This window comes from Arachis stenosperma, chromosome 6 (genome assembly GCF_014773155.1).
Source record: "Arachis stenosperma cultivar V10309 chromosome 6, arast.V10309.gnm1.PFL2, whole genome shotgun sequence".
Lineage (NCBI taxonomy): Eukaryota > Viridiplantae > Streptophyta > Magnoliopsida > Fabales > Fabaceae > Arachis > Arachis stenosperma.
Window position 1 is genome coordinate 63875114 of NC_080382.1, and position 14487 is coordinate 63889600.

At 38.2% G+C, this 14487-nt stretch overlaps 1 non-coding gene across 1 annotated transcript; it reads right to left on the minus strand.

Moving 5' to 3' along the window:
- Positions 1–13390: 13390 nt before the first annotated feature.
- Positions 13391–13498, minus strand: LOC130938394 (small nucleolar RNA R71). The gene has a single exon (XR_009069561.1). It is a non-coding gene; the product is annotated as a small nucleolar RNA R71 (small nucleolar RNA).
- Between the last annotated feature and the right edge of the window lie 989 nt (positions 13499–14487).

The window sequence follows — 14487 nt, forward strand, 5'->3', positions numbered from 1 at the left end:
CAAAGCTCATGGTGCCAATGGTGCAAGGTATTAGGAACTTGCCAGGATCTTGTTTCTTTTGAGGTAGAGTTCTCTGAATCCAAGTATCTAGTTCACTAATGAGCAAGGGAGGTTCACTTTCCCAAGTTTCATTACCAAACAGCTTGGCATTCAGCTTCATGATAGCTCCTAAGTATTGAGCAACTTGCTCTCCAGTCACATCTTCATTCTCTTCAGAGGATGAATATTCTTCAGAGCTCATGAATGGCAGAAGGAGATTTAAAGGAATCTCTATGGCCTCTAGATGAGCCTCAGATTCCTCAGGATCCTTAATAGGAAACTCCTTCTTGCTTGAGGAACGTCCCAGGAGGTCTTCCTCACTGGGATTTTCGTCCTCCTCCTCCTTGGTGCATTCGGTCACTTTGATTAAATCAATGGCCTTGCACTCTTCTTTTGGATTTTCTTCTGTATTACTTGGGAGAGTACTAGGAGGAGTGTCAATGACTTTCTTACTCAGCTGGCCCACTTGTGCCTCCAAATTTCTAATGGAGGATCTTGTTTCATTCATGAAACTGAAAGTGGCTTTTGACAGATCAGAGACTATATTGGCTAAATTAGCAGTATTTTGTTCAGAGTTCTCTGTCTGTTGCTGAGAAGATGATGGATATGGCTTACTATTATTCAGCCTGTTGCGTCCACCATTGTTAAAACCTTGTTGAGGTTTTTGTTGATCCTTCCATGAGAAATTTCGATGATTTCTCCATGATGAGTTATAGGTGTTTCCATAAGGTTCACCTAAGTAATTAACCTCTGCCATGGCAGGGTTCTCAGGATCATAAGCTTCTTCAGAAGCTGCCTCTCTAGTACTGTTGGATGCATGTTGCAATCCATTCAGATTTTGAGAGATCATGTTGACCTGTTGAGTCAACACTTTGTTCTGAGCCAATATGGCATTCAGAGCATCAATTTCAAGAACTCCTTTCTTCTGAGGTACCCCATTATTTACAGAATTCCTCTCAGAGGTGTACATAAACTGGTTGTTTGCAACCATGTCAATGAGTTCTTGAGCCTCTTCAGGCGTTTTCTTCAGGTGAATAGATCCACCTGCAGAATGGTCCAATGACATTTTCGAAAATTCAGAGAGACCATAATAGAATATATCTAATATGGTCCATTCTGAAAACATGTCAGATGGACATCTCTTGGTCAGCTGCTTGTATCTTTCCCAAGCTTCATAGAGGGATTCACCATCTTTTTGTTTGAAGGTTTGAACATCCACTCTCAGCTTGCTCAGCTTTTGAGGAGGAAAGAACTTATCTAAGAATGCAGTGACAAGCTTATCCCATGAGTCCAGGCTATCCTTGGGTTGTGAATCCAACCATACTCTAGCTCTGTCTCTTACAGCAAAAGGGAAAAGCAAGAGTTTGTAGACTTCAGGATTAACTCCATTTGTCTTTACAGTGTCACAGATCTGCAAGAACTCAGTTAAAAACTGGTAAGGATCTTCAGATGGAAGTCCATAAAACTTGCAGTTTTGTTGCATTAAAGCAACTAGTTGAGGCTTAAGCTCAAAGTTATTGGCTCCAATGGCAGAAATGGAGATGCTTCTTCCATCAAACTTGGACGTTGGTTTTGTGAAGTCACCAAGCATTCTCCTATTATTATTATTATTTTCGGCCATCTCTTCCTCTTGTTCGAAATTTTCTAAAAGGTTGCTTCTGGATTGTTGTAATTTGGCTTCTTTTAATTTTCTCTTCAGAGTCCTTTCAGGTTCTGGATCAATTTCAACAAGAGTGCCTTTATCCCTGTTCCTGCTCATATGAAAGAGAAGAAAACAAGAAAAGAAAAAGGAATCCTCTATGTCACAGTATAGAGATTCCTTTATGTTAGTAGAAGAAGAAAGGGGTAGAAGAAGAGGGGGAGACAAAGAATGTAATGTAATGGAAGAAACACAACTGTGAGGATGGCAGAGATGTGAGATGAGATGTTAGGATATGAATGAAGAGAGGTGAAGAGAAGTGTTAGTAATTAATTAATTAAATAGAAGAAGAGAAGAAAGGTAGAATTCGAAAATAAATTTGAAAAAGAAGTTAGTAGTTTTTTGAAAATCAAATATAAAATGTAATTAAAATTAAAATTTTAAAACAAAAAGAATTTTTTTGAAAAAGAGAGGGAGAATTTTCGAAAATTAGAGAGGGAAAAGTAGTTAGGTGGTTTTGAAAAAGATAAGAAACAAACAAAAAGTTAGTTAGTTAATTGAAAAAGATTTGAAATCAAAATTTAAAAAGATAAGAAGATAAGAAGTTAGATAAGATATTTTGAAATCAAATTTTGAAAAAGATAAATTTTTTGAAAAAGATAAAATAAAAGATAAAAAGATTTAATTCAAAAAATTTTGAAATTATTTACTTCACTAACAAGAAACTACAAGATAAGATTCTAGAATTTAAAGATTGAATCTTTCTTAACAAGAAAGTAACAAACTTCAAATTTTTGAACCGATCACATTAATTATTAGTGAATTTTCGAAAATTACATATAAAGATAAGAAAAAGATTTTGAAAATAAATTGAAAAAGATTTTTTTTTAAAAATTTTCGAAAATAATAAAAAAAATTGAAAAAGATATGATTTTGAAAAAGATTTTGAAAAGATCAGATTTTTAAAATTGAAATTTTGACTTGACTTGTAAGAAATAACTAATTTTGAAAATTTTTGACCAAGTCAATCCCAAAATTTCGAAATTTTGGAGGGAAACAAGGAAAAGATATTTTTTTGATTTTTGAATTTTTTAATTATGAAAGAGAAAAACAACAAAAATACTCAATGCATGAAATTTTTAGATCAAAACCATGAATGCATGCAAGAATGTTATGAATGTCAAGATGAACACCAAGAACACTTTGAAGATCATGATGAACATCAAGAACATAATTTTGAAAAATTTTTGATGCAAAGAAAACATGCAAGACACCAAACTTAGAAATTTTTAATGCATGGAAAATATGAATGCAAAAATGCACATGAAAAACAAGAAAAGACATAAAACAAGAAATCATCAAGATCAAACAAGAAGACTTATCAAGAACAACTTGAAGATCATGAAGAACACTATGAATGCATGAAATTTTCGAAAAATGCAAGAAAATTTTTTTAAAAGCATGCAATTGACACCAAACTTAAAAATTAACACAAGACTCAAACAAGAAACATAAAATATTTTTGATTTTTATGATTTTCTAATTTTTTTTTGTATTTTTATTAATTATTTTCGAAAATAAAAGTTTTGAAAAACGAAAAATAAAAGAAAAATTTTGAAAAAGATTTTTGAAAAGAAAATTACCTAATCTGAGCAACAAGATGAACCGTCAGTTGTCCATACTCGAACAATCCCCGGCAACAGCGCCAAAAACTTGGTGGACGAAATTGTGATCACTTGTTATTTGTTTATAAAGGATGTATACTCTTATGGCACTGTTTATTTTCTTCACAACTCCGTTCAACTAACCAGCAAGTGTACTGGGTCGTCCAAGTAATAACCTTACGTGAGTAAGGGTCGAATCCACAGAGATTGTTGGTATGAAGCAAGCTATGGTCACCTTGCAAATCTCAGTTAGGCGGATTAAATATTGATTTATGGGTTTCGAAAATATAAAATAAAAAGAAAATACATAATAAAAAGGATAGAAATAGTTATGTAGATTCATTGGTAGGAATTTCAGATAAGCGGAATGGAGGTGCTGTAGAGCTCTCGGACGCCTGCTCTCCTATTCCTCCTACTCAATCCTTCTTAATCCTTTCCATGGCAAGCTTTGTATAGGGGTTCATCATCAACTGTGGCTACTTTCATCCTCATGGGGAAATATCCTATGCGGCTGTCACTCGCACAGCTAACCAGTCTGGAGGCATCACCCATGGTTGATGGCTACATCCCATCCTCGCAGTGAAAGCTAATGCTCACGCACTCTGTCACAGTACGGCCAATCACCGGTTGGTTCCCTCCCCTACTGGAATAGAATCCATTGATTCTTTTGCGTTGTCACTACGCCCAGCAGGTTACAGGTTTGAAGCACGTCACAGTCATTCATTACCGGAATCCTACTCGGACACCACAGACAAGGTAGACTTTCTGGATTCCCAGGATCCTACTCGGAACACCACAGACAAGGTTGGACTTTCCGGATCCTCATAAATGCCGCCATCTCTCTAGCTTATACCACGAAGATTCTGTTGGGGAATCTAAGAGATACACATTCAAGCTTGTGTTGCATGTAGAACGGAAGTGGTTGTCAATCACGCGCGTTCATCAGTGAGAATGATGATGAGGGTTATTTACTCATCACATTCATCATGTTCTTGGGTACGAATGAATATCTTGGAATAAGAATAAAAGAGGAATTGAATAAAAGAAAGTAGAACTTCATTAATCTTTGAGGTACAGCAGAGCTCCACACCCTTAATCTATGGTGTGCAGAAACTCCACCGTTGAAAATACATAAGCAAAGGGTTCAGGCATGGCCGAATGGCCAGCCCCCAAAACGTGATCAATGATCTCCTAAGATGAAGAATAAAACAAAACTGAGATCAAAGATGTCTAATACAATAGATACATGTCCTATATATACTAGACTAGCTACTAGGGTTTACATGAGTAAGTAATTGATGCATAAATCCACTTCCGGGGCCCACTTGGTGTGTGCTTGGGCTGAGCTTGATTAATCCACGAGCTAAGGCATTTCTTGGCGTTGAACTTTGAGTTATGACGTGTTTTGGGCGTTCAACTCCGGGTCATGACGTTTTTCTGGCGTTTTACTCCAGACAGCAGCATGAACTTGGCGTTTAACGCCAAGTTACGTCGTCATTCTTCGAATAAAGCATGGACTATTATATATTGCTGGAAAGCCCTGGATGTCTACTTTCCAACGCCGTTGAGAGCGCGCCAATTGGAGTTCTGTAGCTCCAGAAAATCCATTTCGAGTGCAGGGAGGTCAGAATCCAACAGCATCAGCAGTCCTTTTGTCAGCCTTTTTCAGAGTTTTGCTCAAATCCCTCAATTTCAGTCAGAATTTACCTGAAATCACAGAAAAACACACAAACTCATAGTAAAGTCCAGAAATGTGAATTTAACATAAAAACTAAGGAAAACATCCCTAAAAGTAGCTTGAACTTACTAAAAACTACCTAAAAACAATGCCAAAAAGCGTATAAATTATCCGCTCATCAGCTGGGCGTTAGTGACAGACGCAAAAGAATCAATGGATTCTATTCCAACCTGATTGAGAACCGACAGATGATTAGCCGTGCTGTGAGAAGAGGATGGGAAGTAGCCACTGACAACGGTGACACCCTACATAGAGCTTGCCATGGAAGGAATCTGCGTGTGAGAAGAGGATTTCAAGGAAGAGTTGAAGTCAAAGGACAAAGCATCTCTAAAACTCCAACATATTCTCCATTACTGCACAACAAGTAACATATTCCCCAGTCCTTTATAAACAAGTAACTCTATTGTTCAAGTAATCCAAACAATTTTGTTGACATCCTGACTAAGACAAATAAAATAAACATTGATTGCTTCAAGCCAATAATCTCCGTGGGATCGACCCTTACTCACGTAAGGTATTACTTGGACGACCCAGTGCACTTGCTGGTTAGTTGTGCGAATCACAAATTCGTGCACCACTAACGTTGGCGCAAACTTTTGCTCCTCCCTATATGTTTTTCATGTGCCAACGTTAGCCTAAAAGTTAGAGGCTAACGTTGGCGCAAACTTTTGGTGCCCAGGGAGAAATTCTCATGCGCCAATGTTAGCCTAAAAGTTAGGGGCTAACGTTGGCGCAAACTTTTGGTGCCCCAGGGAGTGTTTTGCATGTGCCAACGTTAGCCCAAAAGTTAGGGGCTAACGTTGGGGCAAACTTTTCACCCAAAAGTTTGTGCAAAAGTTTGAGGCTAACTTTTGGTCCAGCTTTTTGCTTCCTGGTTCATTTTCACTTGTTCCAAAAGTTTGAGCTAAAGTTTGAGGCAAACTTTTGCTCAAACTTTTGTCCTCTCTTCCTCCTAGCCATTCCTTCTTGCTTCAACCTTTCTCCAAGCTTTCTTCACCTATCATTAATTAACCAAACACATCAAAGCTATGCTCAAAATCATGAGATATTCATTCTTTCACAATATGCAACAAATACAGCATAAAACCTCATGAAATTGCATTAATTCATCTTTGGTTGATTCAATCAAAGGAAGCATGAAAATCTACCCAAATTGGCTTGCTTAGAGCTCAAGAAAGTGCATAATTCAAGTGAAAATAAAAGAAAAAGACTAGTGAAACTAGGCTAAGATGACTTATCATCACAACACCAAACTTAAAGCTTGCTTGTCCCCAAGCAAGAAATGAATTATTAAGAAGAAAGAATGAAATGGAAGAGGATGTTCATGCTAGCAGAGTATTATTGGTAGTTCATGGGGTTTTGTGTGGATATGCAAACACTCACTTCTTATTGACTCTTAGGCCTAGAAAGTCTCCTTTAAGCTTCAAGTACCATACTGCTATAACCTCTCATTATTCCTTTATCCTTGGCTATTACTTTGTTCAAAAGCTTTATTTGAGTGTCATGTGTAGCAAGTTCTTTTTCTTTTCTTTATACTTGACACATTATTCACCATAGACACTTGGCTCACATTCCTTCTTAAAACATTGATGCCCAGCACCTCTTTGGGTTACTAAATGCCTTGTAGTTAGGTTGCTCTTGATGGTGGATTTTCAGCTGATGATCCCGGATTAGTTAATCCAAGTCACCAAGTGTTGATGCACTCCGAAGAGCTTACTAATCCAAGCAGATCCTAGTACAAAGACACCACATGCATATATTTTAAGGTTCAAGCTATTGGTGTCCAGCTTTGTTTCTTTTTATTCTGCCACTTTTTGGCTATCTCTTTTCTTTCTTTTTGTTTTTCTTTCTAACCAAGGATTTTTATTTAATTGAAATTCATAGACAGTAGGTCACTTTACACTTGGAAGGAGATATCCTAGCTCTTTATTCACTAAAAGTGAGCTATTATACAATCACACACATACCACCACTTACTTTTATTATACTTCTATCTGACAGGGACTATCTTACTTCACATTCAAACATTTCTTTTATTGAATTAAAGATGCAGGGGGCAAAACATGCTTTTAGTCAAGTGGAAGTAAACACACAAGCACAAACTTAAACTAGCTTACTTATTTTAAGATAAACAAACATAATGCAAAGACTATTAATTAAAATAACTTCTTAAAGATGCAAAGACACTTCAAACAGATAAAATGCATGCTTTTTCTTTGTAGTGATGATTAAGGAGCAAGTCCACCTTTCATTTGTCATGCTTTTTTTTTTCTTTCATATACTTGGTTGCTGGTGTTCCCTGTGTCCATGTTTGTTGTCTGTTGACCCCGCCAGAACCCAGCTTTATTCATCGCCTCCTCTACTCTATCTTCAAGGCTCATAGCTTTGTTTACTTCTACCTCACTTTTCTTTTTGAAGAACTCATCAAAAATTGGGAATGCCGGATCCATGTTGTGCAGATGTTCTCCAATATAGTTCAGTTTGATTTGACTATTAATGTTGTAATCGGCTTGGACTTCATATCTTGCATCTTGGAGGGTTGTAAACTCATTGAGAGCCCTCATAGTTTCGGCCTGCATTTGTGCCAACTTTCCAAATGCTTCGTGAGATTGAAAGGCATGTTCTTCTTGCATCACAAGGAATTTTGACTCAAACTCACTTTGTTGGTTCATTATTTTCAGCTGCCATTCTTTTTGCTCTTGTTGATGCTTCAAGTATTGTGAATGGTACTCTTCTTGCCTTTCTTGAATTCTTGTGTATTGTTGTGACAATCTTCCAATTGCTTCTTGCATTTGAGTCATATCCATATTGCCATGTGGGAAAAAATGCGGTTGTTCCTCCTCTTCTTGTGGTTCTTCTTCTAGGTGTAGCTCATCTTCTTCCATTGGTTCTTCTCTTTCCCTTCTTCCATGTGGCCTTCGGCCTTGATGTGCTTCGGGAGCCATTGTCATTCTTTCAATGGTTATGGGCATGCCTTGGTTTAACCACATTGGATTCTCATCTTCCATTGGCACTTTAGCTTTTGCACACAACCTCCAAATGGTACTTGGGTAGTATAACCAAGACCCGGCCGAATTCTTCTCAGCAAGCCTTTGGATATCTTTTGCAAGGATTTCATGAACTCTTATCTCTCCTCCCACAATAATGCAATGCAACATCACAGCTCTCTCCCTGTTAACTTCTGAGGTGTTCACTGTGCCCAGAATTGATCTTTTCATCAACTCATACCATCCTTTTGCTTCCGGGGTGAGGTTACATCTCTTCAGATACTTATATTTGTTCTTGTCATCTCCTTCCCACTCTGAGTTCTCCATACAAATATCTCTAGCAATCTCATCATAATCCTGATCTTCATTCAATCTTTGTTGGTATCCCGGTTCACTAAAGCGGACTGACTTTAGTCCCAAGACTTTCTTGATTGCATCCGAGCTAAAGTCTACTTCCACTCCCCGCACATAGCTTTTGTACGTTGGGGGCTCACGCATGTCAAGCCTTGAGACATTTGCATAAAACTCTCTTATGATATTGGCATTGATTCGGGTGGCTGGTGATGCAAGTTCCTCCCACCTCCTCTTTCGAATTTTGTTCTTCATTTCTTGGCATCCATCATCTGGCAACAAGAGTGGAATTTCAGGATAGATCTTTTTCTCGTTCATCCATTCAATTTGCATTTGTGGTACGAAGATTTGAATCTCCATCGGTCATATTCAGGGGTGCTCTCCTCCACCACAGGCTCTTTTCCTTTTCTTCGTTTGGTTCTTGAGGAAGAGGCCATGATCACTTGATCGATTGAGCTTCTTGAAGTTAGAAGGAGTGAAGAATGTGGAGATTTTGATGTGTGTATGGAGCAAGAGAAAGTTCAAGGCTGAGCTTATTATGTTAAGAAGTGATGAAGGGAATGAAGTTTAAAAGGTTGGAGTGCAAGGATTCGGTCATATGCATGGCTTGAAGGTGGTGTGTTATTTAAATGAACAATGAGGGGCTAGGATGCAATTAGATACTATGTGAATCAAAGGTGTGCATGTAAGGATGAATGAAGACAAAGCTTGCTTCTTCAATTGTCTTTGCCGTGATCATCTCAGGGAGTGGCAGATTCTCTTTTTGATGCATGTGATGAGATTTTGTCCTCATGCTATGCTTTCCTTTGTCTTGTCTCTTTCATTGAAGATTCTTTGACTACCTAGTCATCACAACAAGACAACATACATTAGCTTCATCCAACCGTGGCTAGAGTGTTTCTTTTATTAACATTATACTAATCATCAATCCTTATATTCATTTGAACCGTGACTCTCCTTGGAGGACACCAAACTTAATGTTTGGTCATAAAGAAAGTTGTGTCCCTTCCTCTAATTAGTGGACTCCCAATGTCACACTTAGTTAAATGTTTATAAGAATTGTTTTCATCACTGATGAGCGGATAATTTGTATGCTTTTTGGCATTGTTTTTTAGTATGTTTTTAGAATCTTTTAGTTAGTTTTTATTATATTTTTATTAGTTTTTAATTAAAATTCACTTTTCTGGACTTTACTATGAGTTTGTGTGTTTTTCTGTGATTTCAGGTATTTTCTGGCTGAAATTGAGGGATCTGAGCAAAAATCTGATCCAGAGACTCAAAAGGACTGCAGATGCTGTTGGATTCTGACCTCCCTGCACTCGAAGTGGATTTTCTGGAGCTACAAAAGCCCAATTAGCGCGCACTCAACGGCGTTGGAAAGTAGACATCCTGGGCTTTCCAGCAATATATGATAGTCCATACTTTGCCCAAGATTTGATGGCCCAAACCGGCGTTCAAAGTCACCTCAAGAAATTCCAGCGTTAAACGCCGGAACTGGCACCTAATTGGGAGTTAAACGCCCAAACTGGCACTAAAGCTGGCGTTTAACTCCAAGAAGAGTCTCTACACGAAATTTCTTCATTGCTCAGCCCAAGCACACACCAAGTGGGCCCGGAAGCGGATTTTTATGTCATTTACTCATCTTTGTACACCCTAGGCTACTAGTTCTCTATATATAGGACCTTTTACTATTGTATTTGATAGATCTCTGGACATCTAGTTCTTAGATCATTTGGGGGGCTGGCCATTCGGCCATGCCTAGACCTTGTTCTTATGTATTTTCAACGGTGGAGTTTCTACACACCATAGATTAAGGTGTGGAGCTCTGCTGTACCTCGAGTATTAATGCAATTACTATTGTTCTTCTATTCAATTCCACTTGTTCTTTGTCCAAGATATCACTTGTTCTTCAATTTGATGAATGTGATGATCCGTGACACTCATCATCATTCTCACCTATGAACAAGGTGACTGACAACCATTCTTGTTCTACAAGCATGAGAGGCTTAGTGAATATCTCTTGGATTACTGATACACGATGCATGGTTGATCGCCTGACAACCGAGTGCTCGCCTGACAAACGAGCCAGCCATTCCGTGAGATCAGAGTCTTCGTGGTATAGGCAAGAACTGATGGCGGCATTCAAGAGAATCCGGAAGGTCTAACCTTGTCTGTGGTATTCTGAGTAGGATTCAATGATTGAATGACTGTGACGTGCTTCAAACTCCTAGCAGGCTAGGGCGTTAGTGACAGACGCAAAAGAATCAATGGATTCTATTCCGGCCTGAACGAGAACCGACAGATGATTAGCCTATGCTGTAACAGAGCATCAGAGACGTATTTTCACTGAGAGGATGGGAGGTAGCTGCTGACAACAGTGAAACCCTACACGAGCTTGCCATGGAAAGGAGTAAGAAGGATTGGATGAAGACAGTAGGAAAGCAGAGAGACGGAAGGGAAGGCATCTTCATACGCTTGTCTGAAGCTCTTGCACCAATGAATTACATAAGTATCCCTATCTTTATCTTCATGCTTTATTCGTTTATCACTATACCCATTTGAGTCTGCCTGACTGAGATTTACAAGATGACCATAGCTTGCTTCATACCACCAATCTCCGTGGGATCGACCCTTACTCGCGTAGGGTTTATTACTTGGACGACCCAGTGCACTTGCTGGTTAGTTGTGCGAAGTTGTGTTTATGCCATGGTATTGAGCACCAAGTCTTTGGAGCCCTTACTAGGGATTGTTTATGTTTGGAAAAGTATTGATCACAATTTCGTGCACCAAGTTTTTGGCGCCGTTGCCGGGGATTGTTCTTGTGTATGGACAACTGACGGTTCATCTTGTTGCTTAGATTAGGTATTTTTTTTTCGAAATTCTTGAAGGTGAATCCTAGAGTTTCATGATGATTTGTTGAAATCTGGCTGGCTGAGAAGCCATGTCTAATTTCATTGGACCGAGGTTTCAACTTATCATCACAAGAGCTTGATGATTTTTATCAATCTTGCTTTTGGAGCAGTGATCTGCTAAGGCTTGGCTGGCCTTTGGCCATGTCTAGTGTTTTGGACCGAAGCTTTCTTTGAAAGCTTGGCTGGCTGTGAAGCCATGTCTAATTCCTGGACCGGAGTCTTAGACTAGCATTGCACTGATTCCTGGAATTCTCATTAAGAATTTTGATATCTTTTTCCACTTAATTTTCGAAAAACACAAAAAAATTTTAAAATCATAAAATCCAAAAAAATATTTCTTGTTTGAGTCTAGAGTCTCATCTTAAGTTTGGTGTCAAATGCATGTTTTTGTTATATTTTTCGAATCCATGCATGTATTTCTTTGTTTTGATCTTTGAATTCTTTTGGCTTGAGTGTTTTTGTGTTTTATATAGTGTCAGTAGTATACAAAATGCTAAGTTTGGTGTCTTGCATGCATTGTTATTTCATTCTTGTTGCATTTTGATTATTAAAAATCCAAAAATATTTTTAATTTGTGTCTTTTCAAGTCAATGATACCAAGAATTGAAGATTCAGAACATACTGCAGAGGAATTACACAGAAAAAGCTGAGCATTCAAAAATGCCCAGTGAAGAAGACAGACTGGCGTTTAAACGCCAGCCAGGGTACCTGGTTGGGCGTTTAACGCCCAAAGAGGTAGCATTTTGGGCGTTAAACGCCAGAATGTATACCATTCTGGGCGTTTAACGCCAGGATGGTGCTAGGGGGAAGATTTTGTTTTCAAATCAATTTTTTTTTCAAGTTTTCAAAGTTTTTCAAAATCAAATCTTTTTCAAATCATATCTTTTCAATCAAATGTTTTCAAAATCAATTTCTTTCCTTTTTCAAAGATTCTTGCTAACAATTAATGATTTGATTGAACATTTCAAGTATGTTGCCTTTTCTGTTGAGAGAGGTTTTAAATGTTTGAATCATATCTTTTCTTGTTAGGCAAGTCATTAATTTTTAAAATCAAATTTTTTTAAAAAAATTGTTTTCAAATCATATCTTTTAAAATTGTTTTCAAATCATATCTTTTAAAATTGTTTTCAAATCATATCTTCTAAATCACATCTTTTTAATCACATCTTTTTCAAATTAAGTTTTCAATCAAATCCTTTTAACTTCTAATTTCAAATCTTTTTCAAAAAAATCACTTGATTTCTTTTCCACTCTTATTTTCGAAAATCAATTAAGTGTTTTGCAAAAATGTTTTCAAAATCTTCTAATTAATTTTCGAAAATTACTCCCCTCCTTCTCACATCCTTCTATTTATGGAGTACCACTCCTTCTCAATGCACAATTCGAACCTTACCTAATTAAAGTTCGAATTCTTCTTCTCCTTCTTCTTTCTATTTTTCTTTTTCCTCTGACACTTCAAGGAATCTCTATACTGTGACATAGAGGATTCCACATTTTCTCTTTCTCTTCTCTTTCATATGAGCAGGAGCAGAGACAAAGGCATTCTTGTTGAAGCTGACCCTGAACCTGAGAGAACCTTGAAGCGGAAGCTAAGAGAAGCCAAAGCACAACTCTCTTTAGAGGACCTGACCGAATTCTTCAAAGAAGAAGAACACATGGCAGCCGAAAACAACAACAATGCCAACAATGCAAGGAAGGTGCTGGGTGACTTTACTGCACCTACTCCTGACTTCTATGGGAGAAGCATCTCTATCCCTGCCATTGGAGCAAACAACTTTGAGCTTAAACCTCAATTAGTTTCTCTAATGCAACTGAATTGCAAGTTCCATGGACTTCCAATGGAAGATCCTCATCAGTTCTTAGCTGAATTCTTGCAAATCTGTGACACAGTCAAGACTAATGGGGTAGACCCTGAGGTCTATAGACTAATGCTATTCCCTTTTGCTGTAAGAGACAGAGCTAGAATATGGTTGGACTCTCAACCTAAAGAAAGCCTGGACTCTTGGGAAAAGCTAGTCAATGCCTTCTTGGCAAAGTTCTTTCCACCACAAAGATGGAGTAAGCTTAGAGTGGAAGTCCAAACCTTCAGACAGAAGGATGGAGAATCCCTCTATGAAGCTTGGGAAAGATACAAACAATTAATCAGAAGATGTCCCTCAGACATGCTTTCTGAATGGAGCATCATAGGTATCTTCTATGATGGTCTCTCTGAACTATCCAAGATGTCTTTGGATAGCTCTGCTGGAGGATCTCTTCATCTGAAGAAGACGCCTACAGAGGCTCAAGAGCTAATTGAAATGGTTGCAAATAACCAATTCATGTACACTTCTGAAAGGAATCCTGTGAATAATGGGACTAGTCAGAAGAAAGGAGTTCTTGAGATTGACACTCTGAACGCCATTTTGGCTCAAAATAAAATATTGACTCAACAAGTCAATTTAATTTCTCAAAGTCTGTCTGGAATGCAAAATGCACCTGGCAGTACTAAGGATGCTTCACCTGAGGAAGAAGCTTATGATCCTGAGAACCCTTCAATGGAAGAGGTGAATTACCTAGGAGAACCCTATGGAAACACCTACAATTCTTCATGGAAAAATCACCCAAATTTCTCATGGAAGAATCAAGAGAGACCTCAACAAGGTTTCAACAACAATAATGGTGGAAGAAATAGGTTTAGCAATAGCAAGCCTTTTCCATCATCTTCTCAGCAACAGACAGAGAGTTCTAAGCAGAATACCTCTGACTTAGCAACAATGGTCTCTGATCTAATCAAAACCACTCAAAGTTTCATGACTGAAACAAGGTCTTCCATTAGGAATTTGGAGGCACAAGTGGGACAGCTGAGCAAGAAAATTACTGAACTCCCTCCTAGTACTCTCCCAAGTAATACAGAAGAAAATCCAAAAGGAGAGTGCAAAGCCATAAACATGGCCGAATTTGGAGAGGAAAGAAAGGAAGTGGACGCCACTGAGGAAAGCCTCAATGGGCGTGCACTAACCCCCACTGAGTTCCCCAATGAGGAACCATGGGAATCTAAGGCTCAAAATGAAACCATAGAGATTCCATTAGACTTACTTCTGCCTTTCATGAGCTCTGATGAGTATTCTTCCTCTGAAGAGGATGAGTATGTCACTGAAGAGCAAGTTGCTAAATACCT